This window comes from Achroia grisella, unplaced genomic scaffold, assembly GCF_030625045.1.
Source record: "Achroia grisella isolate CSIRO2021 unplaced genomic scaffold, CSIRO_AGI_Agris_v1 utg109, whole genome shotgun sequence".
Classification (NCBI taxonomy): Eukaryota; Metazoa; Arthropoda; class Insecta; order Lepidoptera; family Pyralidae; genus Achroia; species Achroia grisella.
The window spans coordinates 3,651,278-3,662,497 of record NW_026712573.1 but is presented as its reverse complement, the minus strand read 5'-3'; the positions used below and the strand labels follow the sequence as shown (position 1 = coordinate 3,662,497).

The following is an 11,220-nucleotide window of genomic DNA, read 5'->3' as shown; positions in this document are numbered from 1 at the left end:
GAGAATTTTATACATAAGTGCCGGTGTTTAATTTAGTTACCACACATACATATTATACATAGAAAATGCCCAGATCGATACAAAAGATCACACTCATGAATACAAATGTTAGGGCCGTGCGTGGAATTGAACCTGCGACCATCGGAAGTAAGGCGGTGCGCGGTGTGCTAAACCGCTAGATCACTGAGGCCGTCGATCATATCCGAGGACAGTTACTCTAAAAAGGACGAAATAGATATTTACGAATAAATAATTATTTGTTGAAAAAACATCAAAATAGTGACACTTTTTAACAGACTATTCTTCTCAGTTCCAGTTAGCAATCTGAGTGCAGACTCGTATTCACTACCAGATCCAGAGATGCCAATCGGACAGGAATCCTCGAATTCAGACCTAAGATCTCAGGTCATGCAGGAAACACAGATGGGTATAGTATGTTATGTTATTCTTTTACATCCATCTACATTACGATATGTCGAATCTACCATCACTTCGGAGTTCTTTCGAGCAAAGAACATTCAAGAAACTCAGCTCTTATTCTTAGTGATTCCCAAAGTGGTCTATATGGACCCCAGGGGCAAAGACGGCAAGGGATTACGACAGCGGTCATCTTGTTTTTACTTTATGTTTTTAACACTAAACTTTACTCTACAAAAAATCAATACCAGGTAAGAATGGGGGTCCAAAACCGAAAAATATGGCAAGGAGTCTACGACACAAAAAAGGTTAGGAACCTCAGGTCTAGAATATAAAAATTTCATCGTTCTAGCTTCTATACAATCTTTTATCTCCCGTTTCAACCCCTTACAACCCTTTTTCCCGATTAGAAACAAGGCTGTATTATATGTCCTTTCTCAGAGTTTAGACTATTTGTGTACCAAATTTCATTTAAATCAGTTTTGGTTCAGTAGTTTTTACGTGAAAACGCGACAGACAGGTACAGTTACCATGTGGTGTGCCTCGTTGCCTAAAACTGGGACATCTCAAATTAATAACCAAACGAGAAGCACTGAATCACTGGCAAGAAATGCCAGGATTCATACATTCAAAAGACCTTATATCGGGCTTCTCGACCAAATACTCCAATAGATTACTGCAATTGAGTAAAAACAACATATGCATGATGACTAGGGCCCTCACAGGACACTGCAAATTGAACAAGCATATGGCTAAGCTAGGCCTAGGCACGACAAGTATCTGCAGATTCTGCCAAACTGAAGAGGAAACGCCGCTTCACATCCTATGTGGTTGTAGCCCACTCATGCATAAACGAAATATCTCCTTTGGAAAGTTTACACTCTTTCCCGAGGAGATAAAAACGGTCGCTCCTAAGAATATCCTTCAATTCTTGTCCCTGACGGGTCTAGGTAGCGAACTCTGAAAAGGGCGAGCACAATAGATCTATGTAGGTCGCAGTGCTACAGGTGCTACACATCTGACAATAGCCCAAACAACCCAATAAAAAAAAAAACAGTTACCATCGTATTTATAATATTAAAATAAGGATTCTGCGTTTTCAGTAATGGCGAGAGCCACAGTCTTCAATCAGCCAACAAATCTGATGCCACTCGAGATATCTTCTGCACCCATAACTGCAGAGCCTCCTCACTCCTTACCAGAAGAACCACCTGATACTCCAAATAACTCTATTAAATGTTGTATTATACTGTAATTTTTTTTATTATTGTGACTATGAATTACATAAGGTATTATAACAACCCCTGTGATCTAGTGGTTGAAAGCAGCGGTAAGTTAGCGGGTTCGATTCTAGCATTATACAAATACATGTATTCATGAGTATAATTGTAATATGATGAGTACGTATTCTGTATGACTGATTGATCTGGGTGTTTTCTATATATTTAACCTTTGCTTCGTGATTAGATGGCGCTGCAAATTGACTTGAGTAATGTAAAACGTTTCGGAAACTATCATCCCAAAGGTTCTTCAACCGAACCAAAGGCCATTGTGAAGACTGACCTAACTGACCTTGAAATCTGACTCTGGGTCACCTCTCTGTACAGCCGCTCCGAGCCGCCAGCAGTAGTTGCTTGGAGTTCCGATCATGGAGCTCGACCTAATTGTCTACAACACCAGATAAAGAAACGCGAGTAGTCCGATTAATATACGGAAAAAAATAGATTAATACCGAAAAAGAATCGATAATTGATTAGCAATCTCTATATAAAGCTATGTCCAGACTTCGTTTATTAAAGATTATTTAAAAGAGCAACACACAAGTTTCATGCTCGTTCTTCCTGTGATGAGACAGCTTTCCGATAGAGCGGTAGATTAATTTTTTTTTATGATTATCATTCATTCAAAGTGCTTAAATTAAGTTTATTTGTGTAATGGATTTTCTATTGCATTCTATTGTATTCTTATAATTATTTAATTATAGAAATTCATTGTTTGATTATAAAAGTGTAGCATTATTTTCAATATATAAAATGCATTTTACTTTTGTCTGTTACTGTATTTGTAGACAGATAAATAGATATTATTTTATTCATTACATTCTGTACCTCAAAGATGCTATGTGATTGGTGATTGGAGATAAAAAAACTGTCTATCTATCTGCGTGTGTACTTGTTACTTTATTTGAGACGAATTTCGTAGTTATGGACGAACTATAGGTTCATGTCTGTTGTTGACGGCCTTGGTGGTCTAGCGGTTTAGCACACCGATTAATTTTCAATGGGGTTCGATTCCTCGCACGGTGAAAACATTTGTATTCATGAGTATGATGTTTGTATTGATCTGGGGATTTTTTTATATATATTATGTATGTATTCACAAAAATTAAAGATCTATATCAGTTGTCTAGTACCCATAACACTAGCTCTGCTTACCGTGGGACTAGATGGCGCTGTGTTAATTGTCCAGAGTTATATATTTATTTATGTTTGTACATGTGAAAATAAATCCTATGAACTTGATATCTTTCTACAGTGTGAATATAGCTTTACTATAACGTTATATCACTTTAAGTGAACGATACGATATCATAATAAATTAAGTTAAACTTTGAATTTGTACACATTCACTGCGTTCTATGCAATTGTGGTTGATATATGAAATATATGGTAATAAAGAAATATGGACAGAAAGAAAACGGTTCCAGGAACAGGAATGGTAATGGCATGGCATGGTAAGCTGAAATTCTTCTTATTCGATACGCTGTTATCAGAACGGTCGTGGTCATTATGTAGTAGAGTGAGAGGCGAATGTCATCCGCCGTAGAACAGCTACCTCTCCCTACTAGTTGCCATTCTGGTAAACTCGTGGAGTGGATCGCCTACTGCTGCTTTGACTTGGTCGGCGCATCGCATGGGTGATCGTCCACGAGGTCTAGCACCGTCAACCCTACCCTGTATGACAAGGCGCTCTATTAATGAGTTGTTTCTACACGTGACCAAAGAAGTTAAGGATGCGCAATTGTGTTAATGTAGATAGACGCTGCTTGATGCCGAGTCATACGCGTCTTGACATCCTATATGCAGCCCCCTTCATTTGAAACCAATGACCAGGTAGATGTAGGATGAGACCACTTCGCAATTCGCCAATTGAGTAATTTCAGGTGAATTGCTATTAGGGCGATACAATCATAATCTTGAATAAGTTGCAATATTATTCGCCCCGGCTTCGTCCGGGTGTACATACATACATATAAACATTCCTCTTGATACACTATATCTAAAAAAAAAACTGCGTCAAAATCCGTTCCGTAGTTTTAAAGATTTAAGCATACATAGGGACGGAAAGACAGCGACAGCGACTTTGTTTTATACTATGTAAAGATAATAATAGTGATATTTTCTGTTTTGCGGAATCATTCTGTAAGGCGTTAGCAAATTGAATATGAAAACGGAAATAGTAATTATTCAATGAACTATAAATGCAGGATACGCAATAATAATACAATATTTATTGTGTTACTACCGTATTTATTATATTAAGGCAAGGATTTTGTGTTTTCAGTGACGGCGAAAGCCAATCAACCAACAAGTCTGACATCCTCTGCACCCATAACTGCAGAGCCTCCTCCTACCTTACCAGCAGAACCACCTGATACTCCTGTTTATTCTATTAAATGGTGTGTTATACTGTATTTTTTAAATAAAGGAAATATCTATTAACTAGATGTCCGCGACTTCGTCCGTGTGGAATAGTGACCTTGGAGAAGTTGCGGGAGCCAATCACGCTGTTGGTAGTAGTGCCTCATTAGTTCACGATGTAAAGTACTCACTCAAGTATTCCAAATCAGGAAGTATTAACATTACGCATTCACGGCTACTTTTTACCATCGCACCGCTCGCCATCGACAGGGAATTCATCCCCACACGCTAGAACCTAAGTGGTCTCGGACAGTGCGGTTTCAGAGGAGCTTCCTCCCGCGTACACTTAGATTGTGGAATGAACTACCTGCCGAGATTTTCTCGAGAGACTACAGTATGGGGTTTTTCAAGAAGGGTATATTAAGGTTTCTTAAGGGTCGGTAACGCGCATGTGACACCACTGGTGTTTCAGGCGTCCATAGGCTACGGTAACCGTTTACCATCAGATGGGTCGTATGCTTGTTTGCCACCTATGTGGAATAAAAAACACATTTGGCGCTAATGGTACTTTGAATTAGCTTTTGGGACATCAAATGACTACGTATACATAAGGGAAACCTTACGCGCTCAATCAACCTGTCCGATTGATCCCCCGTCCAATTCAAACGCCGATCACAATTACGATGGCCTGAGCCGACGCTCAAACCCCTAGCTGTGCCCTCAGACTAAAGTCGTATTCGTCAGGTGGGAGCTGACCTTCAGCTGCTCCATAAGTCCTTCGGCGGGTTTGGAGTGCCATCTGCACTGGCTCCCTATTGTTCGGTGAAGCTGTAAAGGCCAGTTGCGGCGTCGAGCGATTTGTTTTTCGGTCTACTCTAATGCTGTTGAGTGCCTTTACAATAGGGGGCGAGTGCAGATGGCACTCCAAACCCGCGGAAGGACTTATGGAGCGGCTGAAGGCCAACTCCCGCCTGACGGATACGACTTAAGTTGTCTTAGGTAAGTCTTAGGGCACCGCTAGGGGTTCGAACCTTTGCTCAGGCCGAAAAACAAATCGCTCGACCAATAAAATAATAAATTATATTAATGGATTAGCTATCTAATCAATCCTTATCCTTACTAATCATTACTAATAGTATAAATGTCAAAGTAACTCAATCTGTCTGTTTCGCTTTAACGCAAAAACTCTGGACCGATTTAAATGAAATTTGGTATACAGATAGTCTGTTTAAAGGGAAGATGACAGTTTGTACGGTAGTATCGTCATTTGTAATGCTAATTTGAGCTTGAAACTTATTTTTTAAGCTGTTGATTATATATAAATAAATATGACATATAAAGTTTGTAAAAATTTTACCCTTAAGTGGGAAAAATAAAATAGGGAATGAAAGTTTGTATGGAAAATCGTCATATGAAGCTAGAACGATGACTCTTTTTTCTTTAGTTATTTTGAGTTAGATTGCAGACGATGTCACAAGCACGGCTAGTATAATATAAAGCTATGTCTACATCTTGGTTCATTATCATTATTTAATTGTAGAAGTTCATTGTTTGAAGAGTGTAGTATTGTTTTCAAGATATTAATTGGATTTTTTTTTCTGTTTCTGTATTAATAGATAGATATATATTATTTTATTTACATCTATAGATACATATGCAATATCTCGTATTAGGAATTAGTATAATTTTATAGAAAGCAGTATATTTTATAAAAAAAACTAACTGTCCCCGCAAATGTTTTGCCATGTAAATTAAAATCGCTATTAAAAAATAGGGGTTGGTGATAGAAGGGTGAAAATTTAGCGTTGTATGTATTTTTTACATATATAAAAAGTCGCTGTCGCTGTCTGTATGTATGCACTTAAATCTTTAAAACTACGCAACTGATTTCGATGCGTTTTTTTAAAATATAGTAATACAAGAGGAAGGTTTATATATATAATACATGTACAGCCGTGCGAAGCCGGGGCGAGTAGCTGGTAATATCATTAAGCTGAAGAGTTTGTTTGTTTGAACACGCTAATCTCAGGAACTACGGGTTCAAATTAAAAATTATTTTCGTGTTGGATAGTCCATTTGTCGAGGAAGGCTAAGCTATATAACATGCTACGATCAATAGGAGCGGTGCTGAAACGTAAAATATTGCAAAAGGTGGAAAAATAAAACGCAGACAAAGTTGTGCGGGTCAGGTAGTATAAAATATACGTAAATAAAACAGTACATTAAATTAGAGACCAAAATCATTACATAAAAAAAAATAGAAAAACAAATACAGCAAAAAAATTTACGGCCTTGTTGGTCTAGCGGTTTAGCACACGATTTTACTTCCGATGGAGTTCGATTCCTCGCACCGTGCAAATATTCATAAGTATGATTGTTTATATTGATCTGGGGGGTTTTGTATGTACAGTCTAGTACCCATAACACAAGCTCTGCTTACCGTGGGACTAGATGGCGCTGTATTCATTGTATAGGATTATTCATTTATTTATGTCTGTGAAAATTAATGCTATGAAGTTGGATGCTAATGATGTTGATATCTCGCTCCAGTGTGAATATAGCTTTACTATAACGTCATATCACTTTAAGTGAACGATACGATATCATAATAAATTTAGATAAACCACAAACTTGTACAGTCTATGTCGTTCTACGTAATTGTGTTGAATATACCAAATATATTGTAGTAAATAAATATGGACCGAAAGAAGAAAGAAATTACAGGAGACGGTAAGTTCGAATGTTATTATTATTATTTTTTTTTTATATCATAATTTGAGCGCGTTTGACCGCAATCTCACCTGATGTTAAGTGATGATGTGGTCTAAGCTGTTACACGCAAGCTCAAATAATGCCTATTCACTCTTGACTTGAAAGACCCAATGTTGTAAGAAGCAGGAAAAATAGACGCTGGTAGAGAGTTCCACTCCTTAGCTGCTCGCTTAAGGAATTATTATTAATTTCTGTATTGCAGAAGCTTTCTGTAAGGCGTTCGCAAATCATTACATAGTATAAAGTCGCTGTCGCTGCCTGTCCCTATGTATGCTTAAATCTTAAAAACTACACAACGGATTTTGAATCGGTTTTTTTTATTAGATAGTGTGATCCAAGAGGGAGGTTTATATATGTAATATATGTACACTCGTGCGAAGCCTGGGCGAGTAGCTAGTTAAATATTAAAAGGAAAATGATAATTATTGTATGAGTTAGAAATTCCTGACACTTATTGCCTGATGGCATTAAATAGCACACTTAATGCCATCAGGCAATAAGTGTGCCATTTATACAAATTTGTGGGCAAAAAAAAATGTTATTATGTATATCTTAGTACAATTGAAACTCTACCATGGTTGATTTATCACCTAACTCCTAAACTCCTAAATGCCTATTTTTATTTAAATAAAAATTTAATACGCATTTCTCTGCATTCCTGGATGGTTTGAATCGATAGATAATAATAATAATAATAATCATTTCATAATTTTATATTTATTTTAATTAATATTTTCACGTACTCTCATATGGGTTGAAGCTGAAAATCAGTGTTTTGTTCCCTGAACAATGTCCCACGCTGAGCTTCGACCTTTGTATGGCTACTATCACACATAATAACACAATTTTAGAAATCTTATATCGTATTATGTGTTGTCTATTGTTATGAACATGTTGTGTGTGATTAGTAACAAAGAAATAAATGATATATCTATCTATTTATCTATCTAATCAGAACAATTCACACAGCGCCATCTAGTTCCAAACTAAGCAGAGCTTGTATTATACCCATAACCTCAAAACAGATATATATTTACATACATTTTATAAATACATAGGTATATATAACACTCAGACAAATAATAATCATGAATATAATTTTTTACACCGTTCGAGGAATCGAACCCGCGACCATCGATAGTAAAAACTAGGTAATAAATAAATAACCCAGCGCTATCTAGTCCCACGGTAAGCAGAGCTTGTGTTATGAGTACTAGACCACTGATGTAAATACTTGATACATTTTTTTAAATACATACATAGAAAATACACAGACCGACACAAACAGTCATACTCATGAATACAAATGTTTGTGTCGTGTTAGGAATCGAACCCGCGACCATCGGAAGTAAAGCGGTGTGCTAAACCGCTAAACCACCGAGGCCGTCTACATAAACAGATAGTAGATAAATGTTAAATTTGCATCTATAGGATACGCAATTGGAAACTAAACGCAACGGACATCACGTCATCATGTGACGTCTGTGATAAACTGATAACACATGAATAACACTTAATATAATTTATGTTTCAATAACATTGTTATTATTTTAATTTTTTGTACACAAAATTTGTATACTTGGCGGACTTAATGCCTGATGGCATTTTCTACCAGTCAACTGTTGATGCCTGATGGCATTCTCTATCAGTCAACCGTCGCGCTGACCAGAGATAATAAGGCGGTGCAATATGGTCCATGTTTCAGTTACAAAAGCCATCATGTACAATAAACCAACCTATGTGATGCCACAAAAGGAAACATCTAAAACCTCAAAACCAGATTCAAGTGTTCAAATGTGTAATATGTAAGTATAATAATATATGTATTTCTTTTTTTTAATGGTACATTTAGGTAAAGAACTCACGGACTACTCTACTGCTGTTGGCCTCAGTCTTTACAGCTTCACCGGATGACCATCATCCGGTGAAGCTGTTTTTGTTATTACAGAATAGATTTTTTTTTTTTTTTCGGTCTACTCTTCGGTATGCTGTTGGCAGCAGCTGGCCTTTACAGCTTCACCGGACGATAGGGGGCGAATGCAGATGGCACTCCAAACCTGCAGAAGGACTTATGGAGCGGCTGAAGGCCAACTCCCGCCTGACGGATATGACTTTAGTCTGAGGGCACCGCTAGGGGTTCGAACCTCCGCTCAGGCCGTCGTAATTTCGATCCCCGTTTGAATTGGACGGGGAATCGATCGGAGGGGAGGTAAATTGCTGTGTGGTGTAATAATTATCATAGATCAATAGTTAGAAGAATATTAATTAATGTATTTTTTCATCATTACATATTATTAACCTTCTTTATGAGATGATGTTGAAACTTGAAGACGGCCTCGGTGGTCTACTGGTTTAGCACATCGCTATACTTCTGATGGTCGCGGGTTCGATCCCTCTCACATTATATGAAGATGACGCATGTGATGAAAGAAATTTTCTTACAATATTATTATTAAAGTTTTAACAGATAATAATGATATATATATATTTTTTTTTTCTTTTATAATTTTTTTTCAATAGCTGGTCACTCTATTCTCTCAAATTTGAATTAAAATGAAATTGTATTATTGTAAATATGTACAACATTTAAAAAAATATAAGAGCTGAGTTTCTTGTCAGTTCTTCTCATTTCGAAATCATTCCGAACTGACAGTAGATTTGACATATCATAAGAGTCTGTAATAGACCTACATGAATAAAGATATTTTGAATTTTGAATTTTATAATCATGCAATTAGTCTTCCAGTGAAAGATGATTCTCCATTGAGAATCCAGCCTCAGATACTCCAGCTTATGCCAGGTTGTTAAAGTCTGGTATTTTACGTCTCATAAGACGTGCCATATAATCAGGCAATGTTAGTTGAACAGCAAGTTTATTCGGATGTCTGTCCAGTTTGATTTTATATTTTTTTATTGTCTGTGATTTCCGCCTTGACAGATTTGATCCCCAGGTGCTGATGAACCATCGAGTTACTAATAAATAAGTTGTTTTCTGTAACGCAGGCGGCGTTACAGAAACAACGAACAGGTAAAAATTATATATAAAAATATAATATTAATAGTGTCCCTTTTTTATGATTTCAGTGTACAAATAGGCGGCAACTCCAAAAGTATGGATGAAAATCTTCGCAACTTCAAATCCAGTATCACAAAAAATGCAAAGAAATCTACCTGACAATACAGACAACAAATATATATAAATATATGTGTATATTATGTGATACTGCACCTACTTTTGTATTTAAATATCATTAGTATAAAAAAATGAATTTATTAATAAGAATTTGAAACGTTCAAGAAAAGAGCTTATTCCTTTTAAAAGGCCGCACTTGCAATTCTCCTGGTGTTGCTTGCTCCTATGAGCACCCATAGGCGGCGGTAATTATTTACCATCAGGTGAGCCGCAAGCTCGTTAATATTTTGAATTCGGAATGCGTAGCGTTAATTTTTTTTACAATTATTAATATAGCGATATGTAAGTAACATCTTGACGTTTTTATTTAATTACACAATTTAAAAGTGTTATATATTCTTTATTGCGTAGATAATATAGAAATAATAATAATAATAAAACTCTATATTGTGTACACAGATTAAACAATAAGAAAATAAAGTAATTACAAAAGGCGGTCTTATCGCTAAAAGCAATCTTACAGACAAACTAGAAGAGAGGACTTATGTATATAGAATAGGTAGGTGACACACATAATACTATTTACTATACTAATAAATATACATACATACATATATACTACAAACTGGAAGAAATGGGAAAAAAACAAATAAATAGAAATAGAAATAATCTTTATTCAAATAAACTCATTACAAGCACTTTTGAATAGTCATATTTTGATTCTACCACTCATTCGGAATGCAGATTCATCACAAGAAGAATGAGCAAGAAACTTGTGTGTTGCTCTTTTTTATATAAATAATTACAGTATAACAAGTAAGAGGCATGCGATAATCAATATAGAAGTCGCTACGCACTCATTATTAATGTAATCAGATAATATTGTCAGTGCTATAGATTTAAAGTTTTTCTATAAAAACATACAGTAAAAACGTGTAGTATGAAGAGAGATAATGAGATCTTAGTGTATTTTTAAATGATGCTTGTGTTTGAGCTAATCGAATGTAGAGTGGTAGAAATCAAATAATTTAATGACAATGTGGGCAAAAGACTTGTGCCTAGAAGAGTGGAGACTTATGCCTGTTTTGCGTTACTGGAGATCTTCCAGTCAACACTAAACTAGGTGATATTTAGTGAGTAACTAAGTGCAACATAATAATAATAATAATAATAATCTCAGGACAATTCACACAGCGCCATCTAGACCCAAGTTAAGCTAGCTAAAGCTTGTGTTATGGGTACTAGATAACTGATACA

General features: G+C 36.1%; 1 long non-coding RNA gene across 2 annotated transcripts; it reads left to right on the top strand.

Annotated features, from left to right (window-relative positions):
• Nucleotides 1-4,026: 4,026 nt before the first annotated feature.
• On the top strand, nt 4,027-10,297 carry LOC131847616 (uncharacterized). 2 transcript variants are annotated; one of them, XR_009357722.1, is made up of 3 exons: nt 4,027-4,096; nt 8,536-8,635; nt 9,915-10,297. It is a non-coding gene; the product is annotated as an uncharacterized LOC131847616 (long non-coding RNA). The 2 variants fall into 2 exon arrangements; XR_009357721.1 differs by lacking the exon at nt 4,027-4,096 and adding an exon at nt 6,774-6,788.
• The last annotated feature ends 923 nt before the right edge of the window (nt 10,298-11,220 follow it).